Below are 15,080 nucleotides of genomic sequence, written 5' to 3' on the forward strand. Positions count from 1 at the left end.
TGGTCCATTAACACACAAGAGAGGAAAAACAAAAAACACCTTAACCATTTAGTTAGTAGGGGAAAGGAAACATCTGGGAATCCGTGGCTAAACGGACTGCCCTTCCTCCAGGCGCCTAGCTAAAGGTCTTATTGGGGTCATAGAGAGGGTTATACAGTATTGTTCATGACAGCATCTAGTGTTTTCATGAAGGATCTGATAATCACTGTGTGGCATAGCAAAGCTCTGCCGTTTAGAAATTGGCAGGGATGGGGTTAATTTCCCCTACCTGCCTGGGTTTATTACACTATGTAACACAATTTCCTGGGTAGTAAATGTTATTTCCTAATTGCTTATGCCTCAAAAGTATAGAAAATGGCTATTTTATCCCCCAAACTTTGCTTTTGTGACCAGGACAGTGATATTTTGAAATATACCTATTTCCAATGAGAAAACGGACGAATTTGTGTCTTTTCGTTCACATAAAGTCAGAAAAAAACAACATATGAATCCAAATTAACATGTATTTATACTAAACTAATACAAAAATGACTACAAAAGATTTAGAAGTGAGTAGTTTTTCGAGATTTACGATTATACTGTAAATCACTTTCAAGAATCAGCCCCCAAATGTAGTCTCCCATCATGTTCTCATTATATTGTCCTCGGCGTTCAAAGTCCAGTATATCCTGTTGAAATTGCTCGCCTTGCTCCTCCGAGTTGCTCCCATGTTCTCCTTTAATTTATCAAGATGAGCATCAAGGATATGGACTTTGAGGGACATCCTACAGCCCATTGTGCCGTAGTTCTTCACCAGAGTCTCAACCAGCTCCACATAGTTTTCGGCCTTGTGATTGCCCGGGAAGCCCCGAACCACTGCAACAAAGTTGTTCCAAGCCGCTTTCTCCTCACTAGTGAGCTTCTTGGAGAATTCATTGCACTCCAGGATCTTCTTTATCTGTGGTCTGACGAAGTCACCGGCTTTCACCTTTGCCTCAGACAGCTTAGGGAAGAAGTCTTGAAGGTACTTGAAGGCTGCTGACTCCTTATCTAGAGCTCTGACAAATTGTTTCATAAGGCCCAATTTGATGTGCAGTGGTGGCATCAGCACCTTCCAGGGGTCCACCAGTGGCTCCTACTTGACGTTGTTCCTCCCCACAGAGAACTCGGTCCGCTGTGGCCAGTCCCGCCTGTGGTAGTGTGCCTTGGTGTCCTTGCTGTCCCAAAGGCAAAGATAGCAGGGAAACTTGGTAAAACCGCCTTGGAGACCCATCAGGAATGCCACCATTGCAGCCTCTTGATGCCATCTCAGAAAAATGCAGACATGTATCCACTTAGGCAGCTGGAACTAAACTGAACTGGTGGGCTTAAGGCCCCTGTATTTATACTACTATTTGTATTACTGGAAAGTTCTAGAAGTTACTTCAAGTTTACTCAGCACTGAATCTATCTGGAATTTTCTGGAAAATAGGTAAATTTCAAAATATCACTGTCCTGGTCACAAAAGCAAAGTTGGTGGGGAATAATAGCCATTTTCTATACTTTTGAGGCATAAGCAATTAGGAAATAACACTTACTACCCAGGAACCAAAAAAAAAAAAATTGTTATGTTCAGGTGGCTGGGGTTGATTAGTTGATTAGATGGTTAGTTTAATTAACGATCAATCAGCGCCCAGCCACCTGACATAAAAGGAGGCCTCTGCTTCCCATTAGGAGGAGGGAGTTGAGGAAGCAGGTTGGTGTTTTGTTGTTTGTATTTTTGAAAGTTTGAATCCAGTGAAGGCATTGCCCAGCCTGGAAACCTTATTTTTTTGTAAGTTTTGTTTTGTTGTCTTTCTATTTGTGTTTAAAGATCTTTGTTTTGCCCTTGTGCACTTTATTTTTGTGTTTATTTATAATAAAATCATTATTTTTTTGAACTGCAGTCTGTCTCTGGGCCTCTATCCACTCGCCAGCCTGCCACACACTGCTTCAACAACTCTGTCCGACAGTCTGTTCCAATGGTTCACCACCCTTTCTGTGAAAAATCTCCATCTCCCCTCAGTTCTGTATATGTCCTTGTGAGGCGAGAGTGTATTAAATGGAATGTCCAGACAGTAATTTATATGTACAGAAATAAAATAATTTATTTTTATTATCTATACACAACAAAATAATTAAATAACAAAAGAAAACAAAATGGTGTGAGGGAAGGAGTGCAGGGGTGAAATCCAAAACAAACCGTGATGACTCGTTGTGACAAAGTGCCCGCCCCTGTGTATATTATCTGTTATGTGTTGCGTGTGGTGTGTTTAAATGTTGGTGTATAGACATTGGTACACGGGATATAAACGGGTCTGTGTAACACGAATGTTTAAAAATGTATATGTGTATTTAGGCACGAGGATTGCACAGCACTTCACATGCAAGTAAAATGTAGTAATATGTGAGCACAGGGAATTGCACTTTTTAATTCACGTGCTGGGATTCAAGTGAATAATTAATTGGTAATTGAATCCCAGCACAACAGTATATATAGATGCACGTTGTCACATACTCGCGGTTGGGTGTTCGAGAGTGGAGAACGGGAGATAGAGATAGAGATAGAGATAGATAAGTGTAAATATAGATTTCAATTGTTTGTGTAGCGTTCATCCACTCTGTGTTTTGTCCGTGTCTATTCGTTTTGTTTGTCTGTTTATTTTGGCGCGAAGTGCCGTGTCCTGTGTTTTCGTGTTTGTTTAAACCTTTTATTTTACAATAAACCGGCGCCAGCCAGCGCCATCATCATTTCATTTCATCCGTCCTGTGTTTTGTGTATTTCATTCCTTTTCCTGGTTCTGACGCCGCCCACTTCGGCCGTCTCTGTGACACTCGTCTTTAATTGTCTTCGTGGCGAACCATACATAAACAAAAAAGACAAAAGAAATGTTAGTGTTTTTTTGTTTTAAAAATCCCGCTGCACCAAACCAGTCTCTCCCTCCACCCGTTACTCCTCCTATTTTACTTTCGGACCAACCCCGAACACAGCAGTACGTTCCCTTTAGTATGTAATGTCCCGCCTCTGTAGTCAGTGGAACACCAATCCCCAACTGACAAGTGTCTTATCCTTCACTTGACTCCAGTGGCTGGAATTTACATACTCGTACTTCCGCCCCTCACCAAGGTGCCGCCCCTCAAAAGATGACTTTTGCCATGGTCACGAGATCTTGCTAAGGGAAGTCCCGAATTGGTTTGATGCCATCTACTGTCGGGAGGCTGAATCACAGACCGAAATCCCTTTGACTCATCACAGTCCTTCTTCAGCTTCCATCCGTGGCCCCTGGTTCTGTTCTCTGTGACCTGTGAAAAATAATTTTCAGCAATTACTTTGTTAAACCCCTTGACAATTTTAAATACCTCTAGCTCTTTCAATCTATCTTCACATGACTTACCCTTCAATTATGGAATTAATCGTGCTGCTCTCATCTGTACTCTCTCTAATGCCTCAATGTCTTTCTTATGATATGGGGACCAGAACTGGACACAATATTCTAGGTGTGGTCGTACCAGTGAATTGTACAATTTTAATATAACTTCTCCTGATTTTAATTCAAGTGTCTCGGCTATACTACCTAACATTCTCTTTGCCTTTTTTTGTAGCTTGTCTGCACTGTCTAGTTGGCTTAAGAGATTCATCCACTACTACCCCAAGTCCTTTTCATACATAGCCTCCTCTATTTCGTTACTATTCATGCTGTACTTGCCTTTAATGTTTTTGCACCCTTTGTCCAAGACTTTGCATTAATTCACATTAAATTTCATCTGCCGTGTGTCAGCCCAAGCTTGAATCTTATCTAAATCTCTTTGTATTATTAAAGTTGCTGATTGGGAATTGACTACCCCTCCCAATTTGTGTGTCATCTGCAAATCTGCATAGTTTACTGATTATGACTTGGTCCAGCACATTTATATTGATTAAGAATAGCATTGGTCCCAATACTGAGCCCTGTGGTACCCCACTTGTTACGTTATTCCAGTTTGATGCCTGGCCTCTACTTAAATATAGGAACAACATTGCCAATTTTCCAGTCCAGTGGGATGGCTCCTTTCTTTATAGATTTATTGAATATATAACACATTGGTTTAAAACTCTGTTCTCCAGTTTCCCTGAGGAATCCCGGACAGATTCCTTCGGGCCCTGAGGATTTGTTTATTTTAAGTGCTGCTAGCTCCTTTAATACTTAATTCTCTTTTATAACAAACTGTGCTAATGATGTTTGTGTACATTCTGTTAACATTGGAATATTGTATAAATCCTCCTTTGTAAATACTTGTACAAAGAATTGATTAAGTATATTTGCGATTTGGTAGTCTTTTGTTACTAAATTACCACTGCTGTCACATAAGCTACTAACTTCCTCTTTCAGTTTCCTTTTAGCATTAACATATTGAAAAATAATTTGGATTAAGTTTACTATCTGCTGCTACTTGTCTCTCTAATTCCCTTTTCACTCTCCTGGTCTGCTTTTTAAGGTATCTACAGGCATCTCTGTATTCTATTTGTGAGGCTGCTCCCTTTGATTTAATGAAATTATATCATTTTCTTTTATTTTTAATACCCACCTTAATAGATCGATGTACCCATCATGGTTTCTTTTTCTTAAGTTTACCTTTTCTCATTTTAGGGATAAATGTATCCTGCATTTCTAATATTATATCCTTAAATGTAATCCAATTGTTTTCAACTTCATTCTCTATTAGTATTCTATCCCAGTCTGTGTTTAGAAGCTCCTGTTGCATTCCTTTGCAATCTGCTGGAATCGTGAACCATTGTTATTTATTTATGTACTGCCCTTGATTTATTTGCCACAAACTCTATCATATTATGGTCACCTATTCCTAGTGGTTCTATTGCCTGTAAGTTGTGTATCGTTGCTTCATTGTTTGTTACTACCAAATCTAGACATGAATTAAACTAATTAAACAATCTTACACTAACTCTATCATTCCCATCTCTGAACTGTTGTCTGAGGTCATGGGGTCCCAGTTTATGTTTGGAAAGTCTCCCGTAATTAGGGTGTCCCCTCCTTACGTATTTTTGACAAGTTTTCTTTTAGTGATTCATCAGAACTTGGGGGCCTATAACAGACTCCCAATATTAACCTTTATTTAGTTTATTCCATATTGATTCATTGTTGTTACATTAAACTTTCCAGTATTTCCCATTCTAAGTCCTTTTTTAATGTATATTGCGACCCCTCCCACTCTTGTATTGTGTCAATCTTTCCTAACTAACCATTAGACATTTTTAACAACTGTAACATTTTTCTTGATATACGCAAATCTGTAGTGTGGCATAGTACAGTAAGTACTTTCCTAAGCACAATGCTCCTAGCATTTTACTTTCCTTTGTCTAATAGATTTATATATAAATAGGTATCTGTGGGGAAGACTGAAGTGTAAGCAAAACATATGTTATACAAAATTAAAGTTACATTGAATGCACATGTGGAATTTGGCTTGAAAGAAGTAAGATTTTGTTTCTGGAAAGGCCGTTTGTGACTTCAAATACATAAACAAATATATTTATACTCCCAAAATTACTTTTTAGCAGGATGTAGAAATTCCCACTAACTGACATAGAAAATCTAGTTTATCATTGCTGTTAATTATTGTGCAGTCTTTAGAAAGACATGAAAAACATGATATGAATGTAGTAAGACACTTTACTCTCTTATTTCTGCACCAAATTGACAGTGTTATTATACATATCATTGCTTAGATGTTCAATCATGTTAATGTGTTACTCATTGTTCTTTTCATGGTTTAAGCTATTAACTTTACATAATACTTTTGCCCAACACAAAATGAACTACCAGTAATACAACTATCTGGCTGTCATATTACTGATCATTCTGAAATCATTTTCAAACATAAAAGCTGGAAAATCCCTAGAAAGTTACGTTTATAATGTATAATTTATGATTGATGAAATGCTTACAATTCTGTCATCTCTAACCGAGCACTGACTTGCTGACAATCAAGAGTACTACTTTAATGGGAATCAAGACACATGTCCTACCATAACATTACATTGTACTGGTTTGAGGTGCAAATAATTTTAGCAAGTCTTCTCTCAAGTTTTGTACAGCAAACCTTGGCCTCCACCTCCTGATTGCTTTCCTGTCTTTTCTCTTCTTTTCTTTGCTTTGTTTTGTCTGTGTGTGGCCGTAATAATATTCGATCAATTAAACAATATCTTATCAATCAAAGGAAGGAGGTAGGATGGGTGAGATCCAATAGGCTGAAGCAAGATGGATAACAAATCATCATTAGGACCAGTACCTTTTCAGTCCAGTTTCCTGGAAACCTACAGTGTGTATAGGGACATTTCCAAACAAGGTTCTAAGCTGATTTAACTTGCAGGAACCCCAAAACCAATGGAACCAAATGGAGCTGGCTATAGGGCGTGTGTCCACAATAACAGGAAATTCAGATATATGACATATGCACGCAATAAGGGTGGCATATTGAAAGATAAACACTTGTAAAGCCCTGATTATTCCTAGCAGTCTAACCCAAAGCCACTTTATGCGTTTTCCCAGCAACTCTGTATACTCATCCAAAACATTCCACTTTGTCCCACAATCTTCCTTCCAGCGATTCTCCCAGAAGCTGCAATAGCACATGTTGTAATTTGTAAAGTAACAGTTTGGTGTTAAAGAAACCAGATTGGATTTTAATTTTGCCACATTTCTTACATTTTCTTAGAAGGGTTTAGAGCAAGCATGAGAAGATAGGCATGAGACGTGGTCAGTGAATGCTGACATTTAGGGATTCAAATGTCCAGAGGATGCAATCTAGTTTCTAATTACTTTTATGTGGCCAAGAGAAAGCAAAATATACTTACTTGCAAATGAACCAACAGAGAAACCTATTCATATATGTTAGTCTTTAGGATACATAAGATGATTTCTGGTTTTGTTTTTGCTATTTAAGTAAAATTCAAAAGAAGAAAGGGCCGAGGAAAGCACCAGCAGCTGAGGCAGAAAACAGAAAACAAATTTATCAGCAGCTGCCAAGACATCTGGCAGAAACACAGGCTTTTATTAAAGCATGCTTTGTTGCTGTATGAATGCAATCATAGGCCAGAACTCTATACTAGCATACTATACTAGCATACTATACTATATACTAGTATATACTCTATACTAACTGTTAAACAATGGTATATAGTGATATAAAATGAGAGATTTTTGTCTGTTTTCATGTGTGTTGTTGTAAATAAATACAACCAGAAGCAGTCAAATGTGCACCCCCCCCCCCCCAAAAAAAAAAAAAACATAAAGAAGTGTTTTAACTGAGACTCATAGCCCCTAACTTGACTGGGCTCAGACTTATAGTCTAAATAGTACCATACGTAACTTTTAATAGGTGATAACTGAAAAAAAAAAAAGTTATTTAACATGCTTTAAATTGCATATTATATTGATATAAAAAAATGAAAAAGGATGTGAATCTGTCATTATACAGCTATATATACAGCTATACAGTGCATGCTTGTTATTTATTTATTTTTATTCTAGTCCTTGATTAATGTGACTTCTATTCATGTCAACAATGACATGCATATGTGAGATTAACTGATCTTTCAGTGTTGATGCTTAGGTTATGATGATGTCTGGGGGACATTCCCTATCTGCAGTATTAAACACCCTGATGGAATTGTTTCCCCATATGTCAGTGAATCCATTTCCAAAAGAGTTTTCCTGTACAATGAACCATTCAAAGTGCCCCAAAGATGTTGTATATGCATGTTCATTCTGTTTCTGCAACCTGTTGTTATGTTTATCAAGTAACTGTATTTACTACTTGTGTACTGCCTATTTAAAGTGTTTCATCATAGAAAAAAATCCCATGATTCATGATTTCAGGATTTATGGTGTACCACTGTTGTCCAGTGAATTGTCATTTTATACCAACATGACAAAGTAATGGGAATCTTTGTCAGAGTTTGACCAAGTCTTAAATTACAGTCTTTTAAAACAAAGAGGGTGCATTTGACCACAGTTTTAGGATACACTGCCAGATGGCCTACATTTCTCACAGCTGCAGCTGAAGTTAACTGGGCTAGGATTCTATTTTGTTTGTTAATTCCTCAACTCTTAAAATGTCTTTTAGCCAACTGCAATGTCTCCGATTTAAACCTCCGTGCAACACAACATGTGATTTATTCCTTTATTTGAAAGCTTCTCTTAAGTTCTATGTTTTTGGTTACAGCTGTAGTGTCACAATATGCACCATTTTGTGCTTTCAATGTTAAGTATGGGTGATTTGTTCTATGCATAAACTTCACCCATTAATATAGGCATATAGTTGAAAATGTGGCTCACTTCCCATGCTGGTTACTGTTCCTTTAGATTAGAAGCGGTTTTATAGCATTATAGTGCTGGTCATCTCCATTGGAATGAATAATAATAATCTTTATATGGCACCGTTTGTAGTGGACCACAATCACAAAGTGCTTTACAAGATACGAGACTAGGGTGTGTGAACTATGCATCAGCCGAAGAGTCACTTACAACAATGTCTCACCCCACAGACGGAGCAGAAGGAGGTTACGTGAGTCAATGGCTGAACTGGGATTTGAACTAAGTACCTAGTGGTTACAAGCCTGTTTCTTAAACCAGTAGACCACACAGCCTGTGAGGCAATTCTAAGCCCCTTGGCTCATAAAAAACTGTGAAAAATATATCTTCTAAATCCCCCCAAAAATATCTTGTAAGCCACCATGCTGTGAAATGGCTGAGACTTTTCTGCTTGCCTCAGATGGTAAAAATGAAATACTGTTATATATGTGAAAGATGTAGACAATGTAAGTCCTCTTAAATAACATGATGAACAGGAAAAGAAAATCAAAGCAGGCACAAATATTTAAAACCAATTACACAGAGAAAACCCCAGGAAATAATAGCCATTTCAGAAAGGAGATATCCACCAAAGATTTTAATTGAAATTCTTTATTGCATTTGACAGAGCCATGCCCATGAGGAATGTAATATATTTTGGCCCATGGCCTTGTCCATTGGGGCGTTATAGCCACCCTGTGTGCTGAACTGTGATGAGAGATATGCAAACACAAACATTACATATATCAAGTTACAGTACAATATTCTGACTGTCAAATACTTCATGTATTTGTCTAAAGAAAGTGAGAAGAAAAGTTTTTTTTTATCAGAATAGTTCTATTTTAAATTTTCAGTGGAAGTCTTCTACTTCAGACAAAACATACATAGCTTTTCTTCCATGACTCACTGCAGATTAGTGCTCTGAATCGACCTGCACTGTTTCATAGACGACTCTTGCGTGGTTTACCACTATTTCGCGTCTCTAACAAAGGTTGGCAGTGACATCAGTTATTCCATTCGTTAATAAAGGTATTGGTAATTGGAAATAGTCACAATAGCATTACTGAGTGCTGTAATTTGTTGACATTTGATTTAAAATAATATTCAAAATGAAAGATCCTGACGGTTGTTATTCTTACTTCTTGCTGTTTTTGTTAACCTGAAATGCTTTGCTTAGTCAGTCTATAGCCTTTAAAGTACATGTAATGTAGTAACATTTAGGTTTTTTGTTTTTATTTTCTTGTGAGATCTGTAGAATTTTGACTGATGGTTATGGAGCAGGCACAGTAAGTGTCCTGTAAACAAACAAAACCTTGTAAATGATCACATGTTGTGAAAACCTCTTCCCATTGTTTTTTGACTGCAAAACTGTAGCATCTCGCCCTTTGATTAAACTTTCTAGAACTTCAAGCTGACATGTGGGAATTAAGGTTGTAAAATGTATTAGCCAGATATTTGCAATGTAAAGTGATGTTAATGTCAAGATCTGTTCAGAAACTGAAAAATAATAACGTTCCAACATTTAAAACTGCTAGATTTGGTAAAAGTTTATATAGTTACTGTAATTTTTCTCTGTCATTTATTCTAAGTTGACTGGGGTCACTACAGTGAAATTATGGATGTGTCATGAAGTTCTACACTAGCACTGTCCACAGATAGGGTATGCCGTTCACATACATTTGAAAAACATTTGTGATGTAGTATTGTTAAACATCAATAAAACAAATAGAAAAAGAAAATGAAAGTGGACCCAATGCTCAAACCTAATCTCTCTCCTGAGGAAATAACAGTTGTTCATGACAGCTAAAAAGAAAAGCCAGAAGAACACCACTGGTCTACCAAAACCCTGGAAAGATAATCTAATCAATTTACCCTTGTTAAATAGCAGATAAACAAATGATAATCAAGGGGACTGTTAGCAGCCTCTTTTATGCAAACTATAAATGAATGTACTGTATACTTAAATTACAATGGCCTTCCAAGTGTAAGTCAAATATTTATGTGGTAAACGTGATGCACCGAGGAGGAATATGACTGATGACAAGTAAAAATCTAAAATTCAAACCATGTAATATACTGTGCCAGGAGAATAAACAACAATGGTTTGGACAAAGAGCTCATCAGACCTGCAAGATAAACAGAACTATTAGAGTGGAACAAAGCATTTGGTCATCTGGTTAATTACAGAGAATATTTACAACATTCTCTATATTTAAATCAATTCGAATGGCATTATTGTAGATGAGCTCTACTTTCATAATCATCTATATATATGAAAATTACTTATACTACAAAACTCCTGTAGTAATTTTACACTGACTGGATCATTAAGTGAATTTTGAACCAAACCAAAGGTGGTCTAGAGGAAGATGTGGCTGTGAAAAAAGTGCTAGGCTGACAAACCTTCAAAGTGATTTATTAGAGTAAGCTAATGTAATTCCTCTGACTCTCATTTACAAGCCATTTGATTTAAATGTAATATCCAGACTAACAAGGAACATCCATTTACTTTGTCGTTAGCAGGTTATTTATCCAGCTTTTTTTTTTTTTCAATTCTGGCATTCCATGGAATTGTTTAGGAAACTAGATATTGGCAAATACTATTCCAGTTGTTTGCTTTGATAGCACTGTGTAACAATTTTATTTTTAATATTTTTGTTCCTGGGTAGTAATTGTTATTTCCTAATTTCTTATGCCTCAAAAGTATAGAACATGGCTATTATTCCCAACAAACTTTGCTTTTGTGACCAGGACAGTGATATTTCAAAATATCACTATTTCCAATGGGAAAACTGGCAAATGTGTGTCTTTTCGTTCACATAAAGTTAAAAAAACCAACATATGAATCCAAATTAACATGTATTTATACTAAAGTAATACAAAAATGACTACAAAAGATTTACAAGTGAGTAGTTTTTTGAGATTTACGATTTTACTGTAATATCACTGTCCTGGTCACAAAAGCAAAGTTTGTGGGGAATAATAGCCATTTTCTATACTTTTGAGGCATAAGCAATTAGGAAATAACACTTACTACCCAGGAACCAAAAATTGTGTTACATAGTGTAGTTTTGGTAGTGTAAGTTGTGGTTTTGTTGCCCATGTATTTAGGCACTAGTTCTCCAGCTGGAAGACTGGTCTGCATTATGTGTTGTTAACCACTGTGTTGTGTTCAAATATTCTCTTTCAATAAAAAGCAAGCACGTTTCCTCAGGTCATAGGAAAATCCTGCATGGAAAGTGCTTGTACAAAAGCGAAGAAATTCTCTGCAAGGGGATGAAGTTTACCGTGTACATATAGTTTATGGTATGTTTGTTTTTGATAATAATGTGTTACCAATGTGTTATTTGAGCAATAAGCTGACTTGCTACAATGCTAGATTGAAATGGTTTGACTTCCAAATTTCAAAATGTCAATAGCTTGATTTGAATGTGGCTCACATGCACAAAGCTGTCTTTTGACTTAACGAAGAGGCTGTACCAGAGGTTCTTAAAGAGTTTCACCTACAGAGACATGTCAAAAGTAAATAGACACTTACTAGATGGCAGTCTTGCAGACGATTCCCCTCATTAAGTGTTCAAATACTGAACATATATCTTCAGAGCATGTGAGAACTGCCAGGCTGTAAATCACTTTCAATTGGCAACATTATCCAACCAAAGCACCAGGCCTCGAAAGCCCTGCACCAACCCTATTTCTGTCAGTGTCATGTGAGGGTCTAAAGAAAGACTTTGCAGGAATGTGGTCTCCTAGTTGTTCAAATGATGGAACAGACTCAGCAGCCTGATACATCCAGATGTTGACTACAGGGCTTCTTGCTGTGCTTCAATTCAAACAACTGCCACTGGTGAACACACAAGGACCATGTTCAGTCACCCATTGTAAAAAAGGGTTGAGGAAACTCAATGCTATCATGGTCGAGATAATCACCCAATATGAATTATAATGAAAATGTTCGGTTCTTGATGCTGTCTGTGAACTATGCAACAACATACCCCAGGAGAATATTCCCACTCTCGTGGGATGCCTGATCAGGATAAAATGTATTTACATAAGGGTTACAAATGACCCACTGGGTGTCAGTTCACCTTAGGGTCTCTGATATCCCAGTCCACTAGTAATGTGTGCTGTGTTTATATATATATATATATATATATATAATAGTATATATATATATATATATATATATATATATATATATATATATATATGTCAATAGATGGAAAATGTCAAGGCTAAAAAAAACTATCCATAATCCTTCAAAGCAGATCTGAACCCTCATCACCAGAAACACTTAATAAAGAAACAGTTAACAACATCCCTTGTAAGGTGTTTAGAAATTTAAAAATATCTAAACAGAAACTATGCTGTTGAGTAAATAAGCTGAATTTGTATTGTTATATGTGTGGTAAAAAGGGAATAATTAGATTAACAATTGACAATAAATATTCTAGGAACCTAAAGCAAAACTCAGTAAAACTTTTGGGGGATATAAAGAAGTGAAAATAATAAAGCTCTGAGTCTTGAATGTGAAAGTAAACGCAAGAATAATGCACTATTGACCATGCTGTGAGACTGCAGATGGTTACACCAGATGATAAAATCAGAAAAACAAAAGGGCTGAGTATTACTGAGCCCTATTTACAAAGGTTAACTTTGTACTTTTTCAGTCTGTTTTTATTCATTTTAAAAAAGGTTGTTTTTTATGAAACCATTACAGATTGTCAACAACAGTCTAGAGCCATTTCATAAATATCAAACTAAGAATTAATCACTCACAAGTTCCACCTGGATAGGGTGATCATAACAGAATACCTTCAACGTCTCAAATTCAACAGGCACTGCTACTCTTTTCTGAGCTGGCCAGAATGAAGGAGTTTACTCTATTATATTTTGAGTGAATTAAATGGCATTCTTACAGCACATAGTGTGAAAGCATCACGCTGAGAATGTCAAATTAATTTGGTGGTATCTGACTCATGACAATGTTCTTTATTAAGGTTGATTCATATACACATCAAATGGTTAAAACTACGGTTACTAATTCATATCATCATTCATGTGGACAAACTGTTGTGCAGAGGTAGATGCATGAGGATCCATAGGCTGTTACTGCCTGGTTCTGGTCAGGCACATATGAAGTTTATATATAATCTTATGTACTAAGTTCTAAATTGTGGTACATACGATTATAGATTTAAGGACAAGAATGTGGCCATAATGCAAATAGAATAATGTATGGGTCAGAATATAATGTTTGTCATTGATTTTTGTCAGTATTACGTGAGTGGCATAGCCATGTGTGCATCACCAGCCCCAAACCAACAGTAGACATGTATTATTGTGTGATGATAATATTTTCAGAACCATATGCTATTTTAAATATTTTATGGTTCTTTAAGCATACAAAAGTGAATAACATTTGAAAACAAACAACAGCCATTATCGCTCTTACTACAACAACCTTGCACTTCATTTATACCCTTGGAGGGAATAACCTAATCAAATAATGTTAGTATCATTGTAAAGCCTGTTTCAAAGGGCTTTCCACCAAATAACAATTAATTAACCTAAAACTTGAGGCAAGAGGTCAAACAACTCCCTTGGGTCCTCTTGAGCAACAATAACCCAACTGCATCATGCATTAAGCTTGTCTGCAATCTACTAAAAACTTCCCAAAAACCAACCCCAAAGAAAACTGATTATCTGTATACAAAGTACATCATTCATAACTGAATCATACAATATCCAACAGTAAACTAAATAAACAAAATAAGTTAAACAGGTATTTTTTCATCCATAACTTTAATCACACAATCATCAGATATACAGATATATTAAGATTGTTCACATTATCAGTGTCTTCTGTGTTATATACCTAATTATACAACGCAAATTAAATCTGAGTAGATTTATGTTGACGTCTTGTGTTAAACAAACTAAAAAGAGGAAAGTACTAATAATACCGAGTCTCTAGTTCAGTATTATTACAAGCCCTGCTCAATTGTCACATGCTGTTAAGTAGTGTCTGAATAGTACTGAATATTTGCCAGTCTGCAGCCAAGCTGGGTTGGCCCCTGGATCATAGCTAATCCCTCAGAATTCTGATGGGTCAACAGAATGCAAAGGCCATGGCAGCACCTCCTCTTTCATGAACCCTCTTCTAATATGTGCAGTGCCCGCTCAGGCATTGTCACAGCAAGCTCTTACTGGCACAAAACATTAAGAAATAAAGCAGCATAAATCAACCAATCTGAAAATCACAGGAACTGCAGGAGAGCTGGTGATCAACTGTGTTAGGAATTGTAATAAATGTATCTTGTTTGATACCACTTGTGTGTTAATCCAATGTTTTGTCATTTGTCTTACCACCACCCTTACATTTTTTACACCACATTGCGAATGAAGTAATCACCCTAAAAGGATGTGGTATAGGGATCTAGTCTTTCCCAAAAACACTAGAGAAATAATCTCTACCGGAAGTCTGGGTTCCTGAAACAGAATGACCAGTGGGTAAGCCAGCAAGCCCCATCTCTGACCAGCATACACTAGTGCAGGTTATGACTGTGCTTTACATCAGGGAAAGGATCTTATTAAAATAAAATTATGGAATTAAGATATAATTAATGAAAATGGCAGTGTTAATATGTACTTAATGGAATTCTAGGAACCTAAATTCAGACTGTAGTTTGCTCCAGTCAGTGATACATCGAATGAACACTGCATGTAGTT

Source organism: Polyodon spathula, chromosome 3 (assembly GCF_017654505.1).
Source record: "Polyodon spathula isolate WHYD16114869_AA chromosome 3, ASM1765450v1, whole genome shotgun sequence".
NCBI lineage: Eukaryota > Metazoa > Chordata > Actinopteri > Acipenseriformes > Polyodontidae > Polyodon > Polyodon spathula.